The sequence below is a fragment of the Pollicipes pollicipes genome, unplaced genomic scaffold (assembly GCF_011947565.3).
Source record: "Pollicipes pollicipes isolate AB1234 unplaced genomic scaffold, Ppol_2.1 Scaffold_4219;HRSCAF=4965_pilon_pilon_pilon, whole genome shotgun sequence".
Classification (NCBI taxonomy): Eukaryota; Metazoa; Arthropoda; class Thecostraca; order Pollicipedomorpha; family Pollicipedidae; genus Pollicipes; species Pollicipes pollicipes.
The window spans coordinates 24,602,647-24,623,608 of NW_023596448.1; the positions used below are offsets into that span (position 1 = coordinate 24,602,647).

A 20,962-nucleotide genomic window follows, 5' to 3' on the forward strand; every position below is an offset into this window, starting at 1 on the left:
CCCGAACATCAAAACCTAGGAGGCTCAAACGTTGACCTTAGTGAATTCACGTACAGGTCAACACATTCTTTGAATTTAATGGGTTAGCTCTCTTAGTTCTTCAGATCTCAGCGGAGTCAAATTGACCCCCACCCGGGCGAAGGGTACCCAACCGGCCACCGGGGTGTATGTTAAATACATCTAGCACAGTTCGTTTGATGACAACATAGGTAGGCAATTCATGCACGCACATAAAGCCTGAAGACATCCCATTTCTTAATCTGACATCAACCCCACGTCATTTATAGGCAAACATTGTCAGGCCATCCAAGTATCGAAGAGATCCAACATCACTATCAGCTGGGAGATTAATGAAATGTGATGGGTGGGACAACATAATGACATTTGCAGAAACCCCCAGAAGGTACCAACCGCGCACCCCAATAAAGTCCCTTTAAGCAGTATTTTTGGCCCAAAATCAATGATTGGCTTGCTGAGTGAATACTGATTGCATTCCTCACAATGTGATATTCACAGGTATATGCCATGCAGCAGGGGTGTCATCAATTCCACACTCAAATGCAGCTCTCTATCAGCCCATCGACTTCATGGGTACGCATCATGTGTGTGTGTGTGTGTGTGTGTGTGTGTGTGTGTGTGTGTGTGTGTGTGTGTGTGTGTGTGTGTGTGTGTGTGTGTGTGTGTGTGTGTGTGTGTGTGTGTGTGTGTGTGAGCGCGCGTGTGCGTGCGTGTGCGTGTGCGTGTGCGTGTGCGTGTGTGTGTGCGTGTGTACCAACACACATCAAACAAACACAGGCTTGCATCAAGCGTACACAGGCTCGCATCAAGCATACACACAGGCTCGTGTTAAGCATACGCTGTTAGTTTACCATTTTGAAGGCTTCTTTCAAAATAAGCACTGTCCGTTTAGCTTTGTTTCAGAGCAGTTGTTTTTTATCTAAAGATTTGATCCGAACTCTTTTAATGGATGGATTTCCGGAATCAGAGCTCACGCTAGGCAGTGTTTGTTGTGCGAGCCCTGACCCCTACCATCCGATCGTGCAATTCCAGGCAGCGGCATAATTTAGCGGCGAAGGTTTAACGTGCCGTAATGCTCGCAATGCGATGCCGTCTGGCGTCAACTGACCTCGAGTGCGACCGCTGCCACCGGCCGCAGGCCGTATCTGCCAAGGACCAATAGCGAACGCCTAATGCGACTCAAACCCACCCCGCCACGGTTGTGTGGATCGGACCGCAGGCGCTCTAGCCAACTGAGCCACCGCGACGGACGGACCGTTGGACTGGATGACCTTAACCAATGAATCAAAACGCTTAGTAATGGTTAAGACCAATCTAGTCTTCCAAAAAAAAAGATAGAGGCATACTTATCATTGCGAACCATACCAGGATAAGTTCCTATTCAGTTCCAAGGATTGCGCGTCCCATCCCGGTATGTAGGGTTCATATTCTTCATATTTTGTATGCATCGCTTGCAAGTCTACAGTCCAGCCCACCCAAACAATTTTAGAGGAACTATGCCCCGCCTCTCAACTCTGAAGTGAAATTCTGCCAAATCTGGAGCAAACTTTCCGAATTGTATTTCGTAGGCAGGCTCAGCCTGTTTTCTTTTTGAGCCCCCGCCCCTCACCCTCCCTCTCTCCCCAAGGTATTTGGAAAAAACTGCATCATTGTAGCCCTATATAAACCCATTGCCATGACTCTACAAGCACCTGAAAATAACATTTATTTTGCTCAGATAACGTCATAGTACAGCCGGCTGAAAGTGTTGGCAATCTTCACCATCGTTGCTTCAGTTTGATTGGCGCAGAACTCGCACTTCCTAGCACGGTCTCAATCAACGATATGTTCGTGCGAAACCCATGCAATACTGGTATCACAACACGCACAAGACAGCTTTGAACGCCTCTACTACCTTCATTTAGCACCGTATACAACACCATGTCAATAAAAAGCGATTTATGTCACACCTGCCAGACGGATTATTCACGAAATTTGTTGTGCGTTCACTAAATTTGTCGTGTCGTGCGGCCATGTCGTGCGTCGCCAACGTCATTGTCACGTGGCACCCTTCGATGATCGTCGCACAGATTGGGGTATCGCCAGAGACGCTTTGCCAACGGACGATGTACTCGACTGCTTAATACTCTTAACAGCCGCTGCCCAGTGAGCTCCTAGAATCCGCTGCGGGATTTTCACAGCCGGGTGTGCAGGCTCGGCCGCCGCCCGGCAGTGTACACGTGTTTGCACCGGCTCCAGACCGGTTCACCTGTGTATAAAAGTGCCGTACACAACAGAGGGACCAGCAGTCGCAGCAGTGCAATCACTCAGCCAGGTAAGGTGCTTCTGCCCAGGTTTGGGTCTGAGAGTGCGGTAGCTGGTGGTGTCATCATTATTGGTGAGACTGAGCTTACCAAGCATAGGTGGCACGCAGTGGAATTCGGGCTACACTGTCCAACGGAACGCAATTGGTTAGTTGAATGCGATATTGAGGCCTGAAAGCGGTCTGCTGCCTGTCTGATGTTAAGAGGGTGACAGAGAACCCGAGCTTCTAAAGCCTCAAAGCGTAACCAGCTTTCAAAATCAAAACTACCCCGTGAACTGTTATGTACCAGAAGGCGTTGGGGGATGGAATTGAGCGACATGAGCTTGGTAAGCATGGGGCGCATAAATTGGATCTCATTCATACGCTCTGCTGTTTAATGCTGCAACAAATAAGGTTTCGTAGAATTTACCTGCTTCGGGTCTGTGTGACGTAAAAATAATAGGTATAACGAGTTATCTAATTATAAGTGAGCATATTTCATCATGTCTGATGCTTTCCTCAAGAGCTTCAAATGCGGGTCATTCCCTTTCAAAAAGTAGGTGCCGTGCACTCGCAGTTCTCCTCACACTAACTAGCCACGGATGAGCATGTGTTTTGCTCGCCTTACCTTATTTCATGTCCTAGAGCCCGCGAGCTAAGCGGTTGCCAACGGGCATGTGGAAACACTGTCATCGTTTCAGGCTAGTAGTAGTTTGTTCGTGGTTTGATCAGTGATTCGTGTTACGACAGCCATGAAGATCGTCGCTCTCCTGCTTGTGGTCTGCACCTCCGTGGCCTGGGCGAAGCCTTCGTGCATCGAGAACATTTGCCTGCCCACCAGTCAAGGCAGTGGGGTGGGAGCTACGGGAGATATCACAAGTGGCACAAGGTTTGGCAATCTCGTCGATTTCGTCGTCCTTACGGCCGCCCGTGTCAAGACTCTGCCCTCCAGGGCCCCTGCAGCAGCCGCAATAGTGCAACCATTCAGGCGGGTAAGGTGCTTCAGCCCAGGCTGGCTTTTCTACCAGTGTTGTGGGAAGGTCTGGGAGTGCGGTAGTTTGTGGTGCCATCATTTTTGGTGAGACCGAACTTGCCAAGCAAGGGAGGCAGAAGGCGGAAATCGAATTGTGCTGTCAAACGAAACGCAATTGGTTCATTGAATGCTATATTGAGACCTGAAAGCGGTCTGCTACCTGCCTGATGTGGAGGGGGTGACAGAGAGCCCCGAGCTCCTAAAACCCCAAAACGTAACCAGCTTCCAAAATCAAAACTACTAGAACTGTTATGTACCAGAGCGCGTTGGGGAATGGAATTGCGCGACATGAGCTTGGTAAGCATGGGGCGCATAAATTGGATCTCATTCATACGCTCTGCTGTTTAATGCTGCAACAAATAAGGTTCCGTAGAATTTGCCTGCTTCGGGTCTGTGTGATATAAAAATCGCATTTATAAGTAGTTATATAGGTATAAGTGAGGTTTATTTCACCATGTCTGATGCTTTCCCCAATAGCTTCAAATGCGGCTCATTCCCTTTCAAAAAAGTAGGTGCCGTGCACTCGCAGTTCTCTTCACACTAACTAGCCACGGATGAGCACGTGTTTTGCTCGCCTTACCTTTTTTCATGTCCTACAGCCCGCGAGCTAAGCGGTTGCCAACGGGCATGTGGAAACACTGTCATCGTTTCAGGCTAGTAGTAGTTTGTTCGTGGTTTGACCAGTGATTCGTGTTGCGACAGCCATGAAGGTCGTCGCTCTCCTGCTTGTGGTCTGCACCTCCGTGGCCGGGGCGAAGCCTTTTTGCATCGGGAGCATCTGCCTGCCCACCAGTCAAGCCAGTGGGGAGGGGGGGGGGGGGGGGCTACGGGAGATGTCACAAGTGGCACAAGCACTGGCCCTTTTGGCTCTAGCAAGATTACGTCCGTCAGGGCCTCTGCAGGGGTAAGTACGCGGAAAAACGAAAGCCGTCAAGAGCACATCTGGAAAAGATGGGCTGAATTAAACTGCGTGTTCGCGTTCCGATAAATGGGAATGGAAGCAAGCCTTAGTTTTTTTAGTCACGCTAGCTAACATTACATGGCTTCTGATAGACCGCATGCATAAGCACTACGTTGGATTCGATTTCTTCGGAAACTCGTGTCATAATGGCGCAACGTAAACATGCATTGGTAACCGAGTAAAACTGAAGCAAACTATGTGCATTCGGCAGTGACATTTACCTCGTTACCTCGTATGGTCCAACACGATAATTCACTGCCAACTTGGTTCACCGCCAGGGGTATATTTCTCCTTCACTTGGTGCAGCGTGCGGGGCACAGCGTGCAATGTACAATAACCTGTGCATGACACAACATGGCGGTGCTCTTTTGTTTTGATATCATCTCTTTTGCAGGGATCTGCCAGGGGACTGTGTGCAAACAGCTTAAGCACGGGACAAGCCTTCAACTTTAACTCACAAGATATCTTTGGCAATACGGATGAAAGTGACACTAATGCTGTCTCAAACCAGCAAACCGGCTGCTCAGTGACTCAGTCACAGTCATCTCGGCATGCGTCGCAATGGCACACATGAACAGCTTGTTACGTCGACAGGCGTTGTGATATCGGACGTCGGATGTGACATGTGATCGAACTGTGCAATACAGGCTTATCCGGACATAGCTGAACTCTAATGCATTGGCACTGCCAGTGTCAGTTGATGTATCTCCCCAAAAGAGGCAACACAAATATCGTGCAAACGCCGATAGGCTTTAGGTCATTGATAACTTAAAGAATCATCTTGATCATGTACTAGTGTCCACTATAAGGACTGAAAAATAATTGGGAGCCTGCCATAGCTCATATTTGGCTGGGAGTAATGGGCCGAATTTACTTATTTTCTACACCGGATCCGAGCTGCCGGGAACATTTAAATTGGAGGATCCAGTCACATAATATACGATCAGAGATCGTCCGTGCATGATTGTTCATGCTTCATAACGCGTCGTTACAGTTGATATTTCACTCTCAGGCACGTTCTGAAAACTTCAAACGAATATAATGCAAAACCTGGTGTTTTAAAATCGTGTGTGAATAGTAAGGGATTGCAAAAATTAGCGTTAACTACGCTAAGCACAGGTTTGCTATGTTTGTTCCCGATCGCTTCTGTGCTTACCTCTACAGCCTTGCAACACTACGATCACTTCACTTGATATTTTTAACGTCTCAGATAATAACAGAGACCCCTGCAAGTCACCGGAGCGCGTGCTGGTCGGCCCCGGGCCGAGTGCGGCGAATCATGTCATCATGCACTTGACGTCACGCGCGTCCGACAAGCTGATTGGCGGACCTGCGACGCGCGAACTGCGACCTCACCTCCCGGGCCGCTCGCCGCTCGCGGTGTGTGTCACACATTTTCAAGGTCTACGGCACTGCGGTGTTTATGGAGCTGGATCAGCTCGCGTATGGTCTGGTTCGGTGCGAACCATAAAACGCGTGGTAACGGTCGGTGGGGAAAACTGATTGTTTCTTCAAGGTCAAACAGGGGTTCAATTCATGTGGTAGCCCGGGAGGGTATTATAATACGGGGAAATGTGAATAATTTGCATTTAGACGATACATAGACACTACATCCCTCCCCTTCTTCAGATGATAGCTTACACATAGTCCTTCATCCACGCGGGCTGGCGCCGCGCGCGGTGACGCATGGTCGGGGAACACACTGGGGCCGGGAACGACGTCGTGGCGTGGGAGGACGCAGTAGCGGCGCGGAGAGTAGGGATGTGGTGCCGCATGGACTCGAGGATGTCATCCATCGCCTGTTCTTCGTCCTCTTCTTCGGAGCGATCAGCGTCCTGTCCATGGAGGTGCGGGCACGCTCTGAATAGCGACGCGTTTCTCGTCACCTGGTGACATCCACGTGAAGCGGTGACCATGGTGCCTTGGATTCCGGTCACTTCGTACGGCGCTGGGCAGAACCGAGGTGTCGGCTTTCCCTTCTTGAATTCGGGGATCAGAACCTGGTCTCTGATTTGAAGATTCGTTGTCTTGGCTCCACGGTCAGCTTATTCTTTCATCTTCTTCTTCGCGGCTGTGTCCGTCTCGCGCAGTTTTCCATCCTCCGGATGTGTCGTCATCGGAGACGACAGCATGATCTTCACTGTGCGACCGGTTATTCATTTCCTGCTTGATCGGGCGTTGCTCGACGACAGCAGCTTCCACAGCTTTTGATAGCGTTCTTATGAAACGTTCTGCTTCTCCGTTAGTTCTTGGCCACAACGGGGTGATCTTGCAGTGCTTGAAGCCGATGTAGTTCGCGAACTGGGCGAACTCACGTCTGTTGAACGGAGGTCCGTTGTCTGTTCTCATGACATCGGGAATCCCGAACATCGAGAAGCTGTCGTCCAAGATGGGGATGATGGTACGAGCAGAGGTTTGTTTTTGTCGTACGGACAACCGGTAATCTCGAGTAGTCGTCGATCACAACAAGGAGATATTCGCCCAACGGAAAAGGTCCACAGAAATCAGCAGACAGCTCCTTCCATGGTCCAGCTGGGAGCGGCGACATCTGAAGAGGTTCCTTCTGTCGAACTGGTTCGGTGACTTGGCATGCAGTGCAGGTTGTGATGGTGGCTTCCACTTGTGCATCGATGCGTGGGAACCACACTTTCTCTCTCAGGAGTTTCTTCATCTTGACGATGCCTTGGTGTACTTGATAGGCCAGGGCGACGGCCTTGCTTTGCAGCGCAGCGGGGATGATCAGCCAATTCCCACGAAGGATGACGGTGTTCTCTTCCGAGACAGTCAAATCTCCATGAATCGTCTTGACCGGTTTCTTGAGGTCGGTGAGCGACGGTGTGCCACTGGTTCGACTTCACCAGCTCGAGGACCTTCTGGATAGTTCCATCTCTTGCGGTGTAGGTCTGGATTTCCTTGAGAGTCATGGCTTTTGGTACAGCAGAATTCATGACGAAGTTGATAAAGGCTTCCGTCTGATCGGACAGGGTGATTCTGTCGCTTGAATTGCTGGTTAGCGGATGGCGTGACATGTAGTCGGAAGGTTGTCCTTTCCAGGTCGGTAGACGACTTCAGGATCGCATCGTTGCAGACGCAGACCCCAGCGCTCGATCCTTGACGGAGGCTTCGACGCGAGGTTGCTCCAAATGAGTTGCACTGGCTTGTGATCCGTTACAACTTTCACCTTCTGACCGTGTATGTATAGGTGGAAGTGTTCGCATCCCCAGACGATGGCGAGGGCTTCTCGCTCGGTTTGTGAATACCGGCTTTCCACGCTGGTCAGAGCACGACTTCCGTATGCGATGACCTTGATGTCCTCAGGATTTTCAGATGTGGTCTGGCACGGGACGGCACCGAGTCCGTGCGGACTGGCGTCTACAGTGAGGTACGTATCCTTCTTCTGATCGAAGTAGGACATCGTTCCAGAGCTACTCAGAGCTTCTTTGAGTCGCTGAAAGGAGGTCTCGTGATGGCTGGTCCACTCCCAAGGAGTGTCTTTCTTGATGAGGTCTCGCAGCGGGCTCGTGAGGTCGGCGCAGTTCGGTATGAACCGTGACAGGTAGTTTGTCATGCCGAGGAAGCTTCGTACTTCCGATGGCTTCTTTGGTGCCTTGGTGTTCACGATCGCCGACACCCTCTTGGGATCTGCTGACATGCCCTCCGATGAGAAGGTGTAGCAGAAGGTCAGCTTGTTCTGGTTGAAGGCGCACTTTTCACGGTTGATGGTCAACCCTTTTTCATGCAGCCTTTGGATGACTTTGGTCAGGGCTCTGTCGTGTTCGGCTTGGTTTGAACCGAAGACGATGATATCGTCAGAGAAGTTGCGGACTCCTTCAATGCCACTGAGCGTGTGCTGGATGACGTTCTGGAAGACTTCGCTGGCTGAACACACACCAAAGCTGAGACGCTTGGAGCGGAACAGACCCTTGTGAGTTGAGAAGGTCGTGATCGGTCTGCTGCTCGGGTGGAGTACCAGCTGATGATATCCTGAACGTAGGTCGATCTTGCTGAATACCTTTGCTTCGTTTAGGTCGTGGATGATGTCGTCTACTGTTGGAGTGAGGTGTCTCCCTCTTTGGATGGCGGTATCCCGAGATCTCAGAGGGGTCGCACTGACCCCCCTTCCCCCCCCCCCACCCGAGCGAAGGATATCCAGCTGGCCACCCGGGCGCGGGTTAACCCGCGCCCGGCGGGGGTGGGGGGGGGGGGGGGGGGCAGTTGACTTCCCCCGAAGTCAACTTGATTGTCTTTCTTAAGACCCAAATCTCTCAAGTTTCTGACCTACACACCCGCGAAGATGGGGAGACCTCAAGGGCAGAGTATTTTAAGGTCACCTTTGCATTCATGACGTCATAATAACGTTTTTCAAATCCTTTGATTCCACAAGCCGTGCGGCGATCAGTCAGTAACAATGTAGTAGTTGAGTTGTCATACCAGGGCACCGTTTGTACCCTTCATGTCCCTGTGCGTTGGATCTTCTCTCCCTCATTAATTTACCGTGCTGCTTTATGTTTTTTTCGTCTATTCTCGTACCTGCTGATTTTGATTTTTCTCTACGCATCCATTTGCCTTGATTGTTTCTGGAAGTGCAATGTTTATCGGTACATGATGGAGTTAAAAGATGTATCTAAATTTCCTAAATTTAAACGTAACCAACGAGTCTGAATAAAAGCGACATTATGAGTTCAGAGTTCTCGCGCCGAGGTGTTCTTCAATATATCACGAGATAACGGTTAAACGGTTTAATTGTGCAAGCATCGGTAATATCAACATTTCTCGACATTTCAGGTTGGGCTTAAAATCACGAGTGACACGGGTTGTGCAGGACCAAGGAAAATACTATACTTAAAAACAGACAAAGCGCGAAGACGCTCCCACTAAGCAAACAAATATTAAACTATCCGAGATCGCACGTCCCAGCACACAGCAGTTCGCGGCTTTATGCTAAGGGCTGCACGAAAAACAGACGGGTAAGCCGGAGGGCTGCGATGGCCTATACCAAGAATCGGATGAGAAGTCTTATTGCCATGATTGCATGCCACCACAAACATTGCTCGAGCCTCGTGGACGTCCCAGGAATTCAGGCTCTCGATTCCTGGCGCCCAATAATACCTAGCACAAGAACTTTAAGCTCATTATGCTGAAAAGCCGATATTTGTTTCTAGCGATCTCTGCCGCCCTTCTTGTCCTGCTTATCCTGCTCCTGCGGTATTTGCGGAATGTTTCGGATTTTTAGGACACTCCTCGTTATAAGTTATCCATCAAAAGCCAAACCCGTTTGGTTGACACTCCCCAAGTGCCGTAGCACTTGCTGCGGCCGCGGTCAACCCCAGCCCTCCTGACCCGCTCACGTCACCTGCTGCGGCCGAGGTCAACCCCAGCCCTCCTGACCCGCTCACATCACCTGCTGCGGCCACAGTCAACCCCAGCCATTCTGACCCGTTCACGTCACCTGCTGGGGCCGGAGTCAACCCCAGCCATTCTGGCCCGTTCACGTCACCTACTGCGGGTGCAGTCAACCCCAGCCCTCCTGACCCGCTCACATCACCTTCTGGGGCCACAGTCAACCCCAGGCCTCCTGGCCTGCTCACGTCACCTGGACAGCTACACATGCTGATCGTGACAGGCAAGGGTGCACCTCTACCATAATTGCGCACTATTTGTAAATGACTGGTAGGAGTGGCATGATACACCTTGGCCTGCTAGCCAGCTACATCCGTCAGTCACGCGCCGTCCGTATGCTCGCGGCATAATGACAGAATCAAACAAGGTGCGGATCATTCGGGATGCGCTGGCCAGGGGCTTGGCCATGCTTAGGCAGGCCAAACTCGGCTGAGCGTCCGCCGGGCGACCCACACCTGGAACCCGACGGCGTGCGGCGCCGTCCACGGTCTTGCTGCTGCGCCTCTGTCCCTTGGCCTCTATCGCCGTGCCTTGCAGCTCTGGCGTCACGAAGGTACTTTAGATGGGTATCAGCCCAGAGGCCGCCGGTGCTGGGCGTTATGACGTCACCCGAGAGCGGTGCAGCGGTCAGCGGTCAGCCACGGAGCAGCGGAACCGTCGATTTCGTGTGATAACGACCTTATAGCTTAATTTCTTTTACCTATATAAACATAATTTTAAGCATTTAAAGCTCTGACGCGACTATCCGCACAAGCATTTTGATCAACAAGTACACCGAGGACATTACATGAGACAACCTTTGAAAAAGACAGGGAAATAAGCAGCATTACCTGCGTGGTGATGAGCAGAGAGCTCAATGGCATTCCTACCGTTGCGCCGGAGGGGATGCTTCAATCCAGTATTCCTAGCTATTCGGGAGGGATTCAAGAAATGTAGTGCAACCAAGCAAATGGGATGTATCTAGTCTTACTATGGGAGAAAAGTACAAAGAAGATGGGATATTTCCTTTAACGCACTAAGTAAAAACTTCAATTGGCATGCAAGATCATACATAGTGTGGCTGTGTTGGCCTCCAAGTAGACACGAACGCAATCGTCGAAATAAGCATTAACCTATCCTGTCACATGAACGACACATAGTAAATGATACGTAAACTTTGATTTGAAATGGAATTATGGAATATCAGACTTAACGCAAGTATCTATTTCCTTCAAACTTGTTACCTTCTATCTCTTGCAGTGGACCATGCTTGGTATGTGTACAGACAACCAGGCGCTGGTTGCCTGTGCATCCCCTAGATGTGCTCCTCCCCCCCCCCCCCCCCCCGCCTCGTTCCGTGCAGCCTCCGTAATTAAGGTATAGGGGCTGCACGACGATTGGATGGAACCCTTCCTTGTGCGTAGATCTGTAACAACCGTGACGGAAAACGTTGGAGTCAGCCCTTGGCTCATGCCAAGCTTGTTATAAATTGCGAACCTTTTATCATTTGACGCACTTGCGTTTTGAGAGATTACCAAGTTTTTTTGTGCTGACATGGGTTTTTTCACCATAAAATGCTTCCAAATCTTCCTGGCAACTAGGTAGCATTAAGGCGTTGCACCACAAGTGGCAGCAACCGAATGCTCCGCGCCATGCACGCGCGTTACATTACGATCAACATTCACGTGCGATTTGCAACGTCAGGTTATGTGGAATTGGGGAAGTCATGGGGATGACCCTGGCTTCAGCTTCGTCTTTGCCGATCCGCAGTTTTTCTTCAATGGCTTCGAGTTCGGTTTCGCCTTGTGTCATTTCTAACACCCGTATTTGACTTTGACTGTGAGTGTTGTTTGAATTACGGGCCTAGCTTAAAAACCGACTGGTTAAAACCCCGCCCGCACGCTTGATAGCTTCGGCTTTATGCGATTTTGAGCTGCTGTCTTCGGCTTCGTCATGTTGGCTTGTTCACTGCAGTTGTGACTTTCCTTCACAAAACAATGCGTGCCCTTCCTGTCATTCCATTTCTCCTACCAAAGAGCTTTCCAAGGCTGTGAAGCATACACGCTTGAAACATACTTGAAACATACACGCGGAGAAAAGTTGTGCATGCCACAACACTCGGGATGCTCAGACCTGTCTTCTGACGTCATTAGAACTTTAGCGCCGCCGCTGCCACGTGCCACAGGACATCCCAGTCATAGGCAAACGGCACATGCTTAAAGTGGCTCAAGCCCAATTCGCCGCTGATAAACGGGTCAGAAGGTGGACGCTCAAACCAATTGAGCTATCAGGATGGGCGGAAACTTTCCTGAAGCTGTCCCACAATGTAGAGGTTACGTTCAGGAAAACAATCGAACGGGTAGGCAGGGCGTAGGTGTAACTGAGTGGGAATGGGTGACGAGTTGGTGTGGACTAGAGGACTTTACGCATTGGGAACCCCCCCCCCCTCTTCCCCATAGGTGTCCACGTGATGTGGGTAACAGTATCTACTGGTATAGATTTTGGAAAACTTTGTGTGCTGATATGGGCAAGGTTTTACGAAATGTCGGATAGATTCTTTAGGAAATACTACACAATATTGCTGCTTGCATCTCATTGCGAGATAACATAAGCTTAATGTACACCACCGGATGGATTCCTCTACATATTCATCCGGCCACGATCTCCGCCCAAACCCTGACGCTCTCCAGCTATCATCTGCACAGTAGCTGCACCACTGCGACCATCTGTCTCAAAAACGCACGTCATCCACACAGTTGCACCTCGATTTGAAATCTCCAAGTTTGGACTACCGGCTTTCAAACAGACGTAGGGTCGGTTTTGCCTATGTTAACGCAGATGAGAGGTCCTTGGTCAGATTATCCTTCCAGTCTAAATTGGTAGCACCTTCGGCCACCCATGTAAACGGTACTTTTTGAGGGGATGAATAGCCAACGAACCAGATGGCAGTGTTTATGTCCTGGTGCGGATGTTGAGCTAGTGACAATGGCGATGACCTTTGACCATTGAATCGCAAATCAATATCACTGTTGTGCATTTATATCGTTCTGGTTTCTTTTGTCACGTGTGTTCACCCAAGGTCAAGCTAGCTCGAACTATGAGTTTTGTGAACAGATGTGCTTTTTGAAGGGGTTCCTATGTGACATTTAATAGTTTTAAAGCTATGAAAGTTTCCTAATATCGCTGGTTGGGTCAATGCAGCCTTCCCTTCAGCCTTCAGCCCAACAGCCTTCCCCGCTTTGATCTGGCATGCCATATCGCATGGGTACCGATAGTGTAGGGTTGCGCGTCTAGGAAACCAGATGTACGGGGTTGGATTCTTCGCGGTGCCCACTCTTGCTGCCAGAATGGGAGGCAGGCGACGCCACATAGCCTCAGTATCTGAGTGCGCTTTAAAAGCCAAGTGACGAAAACGACATCACAGGTCACACCTGGCGATATTCACTATTTTTACTCCTCTGGTAAAGCTTTCCGAACCCATATGACGCCATCCTCTGCATTGTCTTACCAATTTTAGTTCTTTGCATAGGAGGAGGCAGCTTGGTGTTCTAATTAGATGCATATGACCTGATTGATCTGTCCAATATTACGTTCACCGATATTCAGTCACACCCATTTAGTGCAGCCTGACTAGAGCTTTCCTATGCCGTGTCTGCCGTGGCCATAGCCTGCTAGTTCGCAGGCTTTCCTACACCCAACATTTTTCGGGGAGGCCCCGAGGCCCTATCATTGGGCGAAGGTGAAAAACTCCCATAAGGCCGAGCCTGTCATGAACAGGTCTGTCCTGTCCCGTCCTGTCCCGTCCTGTCCTGTCCTGCCCTGTCCTGTTTTGTCCTGAACAGAACATATAAGTGTGCGCTGGCCAGGACGGGTGGGTTTTGTGTTTATCTGTTTTCTGTTTTTCATTCTGGCCGTCTTGTCCTCTGTCGTCCGCTTTCTGCCCTCCGTACTCAATCCTTGGATTTTGCCCCCCGTCCCCCCCCCCCCCGCCTGCCCAAGTCTTCTGTCCTACCTTGTCATCTGTCATGCACTACCGTGTGCTCTGCTGTTTCGTTTGTCCCATTCTGTCCCGTCGCTCCGGTATCTAGCTTTTGCGCCAGGAGAACGTCCTTGCTTTGTATCTGACGTCAGAGCATGCATCACGGTGGTCTTTACCTACAATCGATTTTTCAGCGTTGTTACTAGCATGATGAGTGAAAGGAACGCTCCATTAATTTGCGTTTTAACTAAGAAAAAATGTCACATGGCCTGAAACGCACACTAGGAAAAAGTGCAGTCATACCAGGCGGTTCGTTCGAAATTAATGTCCGAAATACGGAGCCCCTAACGTTCCGGCGCCAACAGTACGCTGTGTCTATGATATCTAAGAATCAAATCGTCTAATTAAAAAATTCAAACAGTGGCTATCCCGTACAACTGCACCCAGGTATTGTTGTGACATATATGACATGCCTGACGATGTTACAGGCAATGCATATTATCTTAGAAATCGTTGAAATCTTCAGTGACCTCAGATCAACTGAAACCAGTGTTTTCAAACCAATATCGGAGCAAGTATACCAGCAATATTGACCGTAGACCTGCGTAACTAGGTGAAAGGAACGAACGCATCCTGGTCCGTTAGGATCATTCCATAAAATTAGAAGCAAAATTTTCTAGTTTTTTATTATACTTTTTCAGTACTGAATTTTGAAGAGTCATGTCAGTTCAGGCTAAGGTCATGTCAGTTCAGGCTAAGTTCATGTTAGTTCAGGCTAAGGTTATAGCAGTTCAGGCAAGATCATGTCAGGTCGGGTCAGTTCATCTAATGCAATTGTTCTGCTTCTCCAGCCCCATGTCATGGCTTTGAACGAGTATGTTTGAGGCATTTTTTATTCCTATTTTCCGCCCTATTTATCTCAAACGGGTGTACCAAGGGGTTTTATCTTTTTATCTTAAGTTGTTGGCCACGAATTCACGAACAACATGAACACGAATTCCGCCTCATGTGACGTCTATGGTAACCTAGGGTAGGGAGCTTCGTGTGGTGTGAACGACCTGGCTGGAGGACAAGACAGACCATGGTCGAGAATCTTGTGTTTGTCACGACGGTACAAGCTACAACATTAAAAAAACCAATAGTGTCAGGGTTCGCAGTGAGAAAAAATGTGGGTTATCGAAACCTTTTCCAACGTATGTCATGGACGGGCCAAGCCATCCGTTTAGAAATAATTTGGAGGTGTGAAATGATTTATGGTGTAGATAGTGGAAGAAATTTCCCAGGTTCAGCTAAAAGTGAATTCAAGTTTACCATGTCTTTGTCTGCCGAGCGTGCCGTTCTGGTAGGGCCCCCTATTTTCACTCTTAGAATTTCATATGCATTTGAATGTTTTTCAGGTGCGCGGGTTCCTCCGTTTACGTGATACGTCGTGGCCGGCTCTGTCGTCGTTCCTACAGGTCCGGCGCGGTGTCGTCAGTAACAGCGCAATGTAACCAGCTCCGACGTAGTTTCACCGCCTTCGGCGCGTCATCGTCACCTTCGTGGTATCACGATTAAGGGCTGCGTAACATTGCCATATCACTTCTTGACAAATCTCAGAATTCTTACGGTCTGCAAATTCAAAAGTCTGATTCGGGCAGCCCACACGCACAGCGGGACGAGATGTAGCAGGTGCCACCTCCTTCGAAAAACTAACTGATCTTAAACTGGGGCACACCACTGGGCATCCAGCGTTGATGCTCTGTAGCCAAGTCATTGTGACGGCACTGGCTCCGATGCTGTGCATCAGAAACCGTCGCAGAGCATCAAATGTGCTATGTAACCGCCTATTCGTCTCAGGTGCGATGCTGGGAGATTTAACATGGCATAGCGATCTCCTCCGCCAGGTCAAGTTTGTTGGCATGTTTCCTGCTCAGAAAAATGTGGTGGACCGTGTACAGTCAGCTCAGAGATGCATCTTGTGTGTGGTCGCTCAAGTGTACTTTGTTCCAGGCATGGGCTATGCCACATTCCATGTGATCCATTGAGTTACTAATAAATGCTGTGACGCATGGTGTATTGTGCTTCGATGTGTATCTAAGTTGTTTCTAAAAGGAGGTGACATCGAAAACTACACAATGGAAACAGATGTGGAGTTTTCGGGAAATTTTAGACAGCACAACGAAGTTTGGTGCTGTTTTGAACTATAAAGAAGAAGGAATGTTTTTAGGAAGAGTCTAGGAGAACAAGAGAAGCGTTGGAGAATAATGTGGTATAGAGGAGAGTCTGGGTAAGTGGAAAAGTAAGGACACGGCGCAATAAAGGCTCCTGATGAAAATCATCAAAGGTTTGCCGTAATTCACATAATTTCCTTCATCTTGTAATCCGGTTCCGCCGGCGTTCGCGCTCCTGGAGGACATCAATGGGTTTTACAGACTTAAGAGACACTCTGATATGCGGGACGGAGGAGGACGTGGGTAGTACTCTAGGATGGTAGATATACTGATGCATGGCACACTGCACTACACTAGTAGATGGTAGCACACCAGGGAAGTGGTATTACCTTTTCCGGTCAGTGGCCATAGAACCTTTCCATCCCAGCGCAAGGTGTTCACCAGCCGCCATCTCGCGACTTGGTAATCGGGCCCCCCTGATCCATTTCGAGGCCCTCAGGGAATGTATTGTATACCGGTCCCCTCCCCGACGCAGGCTGTCTTCTCACCGGGGCAGCTGCAGCCGGATCGACGCAGTAGCTCTCACTGATGCAAAAATATCACATACGGGCGCAGAGGGTCAAATAATTTGCACAGGCGACCCAGTTCCACTCAACGGGCCACTGGTCGGGGCGGGGTAGACGGCTCCCAGTTGTTACTGAGGCCTCCTGTAAGAATCGGAGCCCTTAAACTGTCTCGTTGACTCATTATGCACCATTTCACTGCTATTAATCTTCTGTCGCTCTCAGAGGGTCCGAACCAACGGAGAAGGCCTGTGGTGGGCTGTGATGGGTACTAAATGAGCTTCTCGCCGGCTCCGGCAGCACACAATTTCCTTTTATGTATGCACTGTGATCTGAGGACATCATGTCCGACAGGAGAACCCCGACCAATGCGACTCGCGAGGTCCTCTGAATGACATTCGTGGGCCCAGACCTTGTCCATGCTTGGAAAATGGGCTTTAGTCCTACAAAGGACCGATTTATAGTGATCTCGACCGTAGTAAAGGTCTTTTCTCAGATGGGCCCTTTTCACCGCCAGAGGCCCTTGATTGACATCAGAGGGCTCCCGTCCTTCGGACTGGAGATCTCCGGCCAGCCCTTCAGCCCTTTGAGCCCTGAAATCGGGCCGTTGATTATCGATCCCGAGAGAACCTCTGGATCCCGAGGGATCGAAGGGGCCACGTGCCCCTTATGCCTGCTTCCACCCCTCCCTGTCTGCGCCCGTATGTGGACCTATAAGATTCCTTATGTTCACAACAAGCCAACTTTATTACGCTGCGGTGTCCCAGCTTCACGAAATTGGATCACGGTGCGTGTCTGGCACTTGCAATCATCAAGTATCAGTCACCCGCCTCCAATATTATCATATCAACATGAAACGCCGCTCTTGTCACGCTGGGCCGAGTACATTGCATCAGTAATGTGCATATTGGAGCCCGGTTATAAGCCTCCAGGCTTCGATACGTATGTAAAACACGAAGGAAACGTTTTTCAGTAGCGCTACACAAAAGCCAGCTTTTGGCTGTAGCTCGATCCAAAATTGAATTATTTCAAAAGTTTAAAATTTCCAGACTCCTTTTGACGTCTCGCGTTATCTATGTTTTGCCACGGGAAGACCCCTTGACCAGCCTTCTTCCCGCACCAACCTAAATCAAGGTTCATCACCACGTTCCAACAGTAACCTATATACGCATGAACGGAGAGAAGACATCAGATCGTCTTGCTGATTTCCGTCCCCCGAACTTTGTAATCATATTTAATCATACCTGTAATCATACTTTGATCACTTTGTGATCATGATGGATCGAACTGGTGCCTTGGTAAATTTCATGGCCATAGCTTAACCGGAAGCAAGATGAAGGGGCATTTGGAACTGATGATGAATGTACCGCTTCGACTTTCCGAGCGAGAATAAATTCACCGCCGACAGAGATAAAATCGCCACCTTTGTGGCCAAAACAGGCACCAGCAATGCCCACAAGACACAACATTCACGTACAATATGGTTATCGCTAGCGGTTATTCTAAAACAAAATATTTTACGATCCCACTTACTCGTGCACGTTCAGTCAGGAATGATGTGTCGTTTCTTGCGCAATCTATCTCCGATAAATGAGTCGAAAATTGGCCTATTGGCCAAGCAACAAATATTAAACTAATGTTGGCTGGAGATCAAATTAGACGGTCATAGTTATATTTGAGATTTATATTTCAGAGTTATATTTCTGGAAATTTACTCACCATGTCACGGACATGACATTTTGTGACTAGACGTAAAGCACGAAAATACACTCACCTTCTTTGTTGTGATAAATTAGGCATTCTGACATTAGTCAGAGCTCTTGGAGGTATGTTTAATATGTTTTATATGTTGTTTGAATGTTATAAAGCGAGTCATCTAACACTTCTAGTCATGTTTAATGCAAAATATAGCGCTGTGGATTGTCCTTTGATTGAAACCATTTGCGTCATTCCATCTGGTGAGGGAGCCGAGTTATGAGCTTAATAATACCTGATCATTTTATATCAAAGCGTAGCATGCAGCTTTAAAAATGCGTTGATTTCCACTTGCTGTAAATCATTTGCCACAAATTTTGACGAGCTGCAGGAAGTCGGTTGTGAAAATTATTTGGTACGTCGACGTTTCAAGCCAGGTTGGGTCGAATTAGCAGGGTACCATAAACGGGCCAATTTGAGACATTCATGCGCGAAAATGAATGCAACCAAAATTGAACAAAATTGTTACATTACGAGAGTAAATTGTTTTTTCGCTTTCTTTTCTGTACTCTTGAAGCTTTAAATGTTTTTAAAACCAACCAGTTGATTACAGAAACACGTATTCGAAATGTTTCATCTGAAGTGTTTGACATCTAAATAAGTTTATGGGACTGCGACGTATGATATTTTCTAGTCGCGTATTTCAGAAAAATAAAATCTGACAGGATCATCTCCTTACCTTCAGTTTGACATTACTATGTGATCCGATTGAACTTGTTGTGTTTCTTACATAACGTAGATATTGCTCGCATCTATTAGGTGTGATGAACCGCAACTAGTTACCTTGTTTCAAAATCGAGTCAACCAACAAGCCACACTATAGGGAACTATACCAAAAAAGGCAAGCATCTTTGAAACTTGCTTTGTTTGCCACCCGTCGACACGCACTTAACGCATATTTCGACACGCTGTTCAGCACTGTTTGCCAGTTGCCGTTTCTTTCTCAACGTTTTGATCCATAGACTGACGAAGTTGGACGTTGATAAAAGTTGGATAGTTCAGTTAGAGTTGCGTAAAAGTTTATCAAAAATGGTACAGTTATGACTTCAACTGGAAACGAAACCATCACACTTGTATGTACGTTAAGCCAGGTTGCAGGTCGTTGTCGTCGTCACTGTTGCTTTACGACTCACATAGCTGCTGAGGCTATATGGCGTCACATGCCTCTTACCCTGGCAGGAAGGGCGGGCACCACAAGGACTCGAACCCCATAGCCCTGGTTTCCTCAGAATCACCGGAGTTCACCAGATGCGTGTACCAATGCACTTTCGGCACCCACAGATGGCTCACAGGGAATAAACAACTTGCGGCGACCGTTACAGGCAGGGTCAAAATTTTGTATCAGCTCCAAAATGCAGCGTGCCATCACGGAAAACTAAATTTCGAAAAGCAAAGCCAATGCTAAGTATATGGGACTGTGACTGATAAAGTGATGTTCATCAGTGCGTCTCGGCGATATAGCAGTCGGTGGCCCTGACGTAAAACACAACCCAACACATGAATCTGGTAGAATGATTTACATAGCTCCGTACCTTTTCCTTAACAAATTTGAAGTGTTATTAAACTTTTTATCTTTGCTTGATGTGCTCTCTATGAAAAGACACAATTACTTAACTTCTACCCTCAGGGTTTTTATTCCCTAACTCATTTGCAATCAAAGAAAAAACAACAGATACCGAATCAAATTAAAGCACTACAAGCTGAGATGTAATGGAAATATGCCGCGATGTAGTGGTACAAATATGAACGCATAATGTGTTTATCTTCTCAAACGTTTGGTGCTGAACTGCATTATGAACACATAAGGCGTGTTTATCTTCTCGCACGATTTTTTAACATCACATTAAATATTTAATGGTAGCAAAATTATTCAATCTTTAAAGAACCAATGAACGCGTTTCCTCAAAATTTGTTGTGAATCGATCTTCAATTTAGAAAAGAGTCGAACGTTAAGTCTTAGTACTTGTATTCGACAGGAGCTGACCGGTCAACAAACAAAACTTTAACCTCGAAAAGATTCCTGGTGCATGCGGGCAGTCATGCTGTTCATAGCGTTTGGCCAACGCACGGGAACCGACGCGACCGTTCCGGGCGCGGCGGCCTGTGCAGCTCCCCCGCCTGGCGCAGCGAACGGTTGGGGAGGGCGGTCGTAAACAAGAAGGTTATCACCCACCCCATCTGATCTGGCGAGGTGATTCAGATGCTTTGAAGTGCTGCCGGACTAAATTCTACTAGGGCTGAGCCTCCCCCCCCCCCCCCCCCCCCATGGGTCACCACCAATAATATCAATCGGCCAGGATGGTCCCTAAACAGAAGATCATCTGCCGCTCCTCTGTAACTGTGGCATCCAGCGCTGGTTAACGCGAAAGCGTATTATTGCTAGTGACGCTATAAGCGCGCATTACTCTACCCTCGTGCAATAGAAAGCTGCTGGTACTGCGGCTGCTTCTACGCATTCCTGACACGGGAGATTTTACACGACTAACGCTTCCTCGGACAGCCGGTTTGTCCAGGGTCTTGAACTGGCATGTATGAAATTTTTCTGCTAGCAATACGGCCCCGGGTACTGGAGCACTGGGTACTATGCTGAAAATATGCCGTCGGCAAGGGGCCTAATACGAGAGGATCGTTGCTGACGTTATCGGTGGACCATGCCCGTGTTCACGTTGTTCTCAAGCCTTGTATGGATTTTCATCAAATCAAAAGAATGGCCCGTAATCCTCGCCCTGATTTAACGTTCTAACGCGGAATGATGGGCGAGTTATGCGAAATCCACCGCGTTTGCAATCAGAATTGGCAGAAAACACCATTGGTTTGGTCTCAATGCCATCTCGCGA

The 20,962-nt window shown here is 48.6% G+C and overlaps 1 long non-coding RNA gene across 1 annotated transcript; it reads left to right on the forward strand.

The window, feature by feature from the left end:
- Positions 1–2,255: 2,255 nt before the first annotated feature.
- LOC119095467 (uncharacterized) lies at positions 2,256–5,207 on the forward strand. The gene is made up of 4 exons (XR_005093909.1): positions 2,256–2,332; positions 3,053–3,294; positions 4,038–4,239; positions 4,691–5,207. It is a non-coding gene; the product is annotated as an uncharacterized LOC119095467 (long non-coding RNA).
- Positions 5,208–20,962: the final 15,755 nt, after the last annotated feature.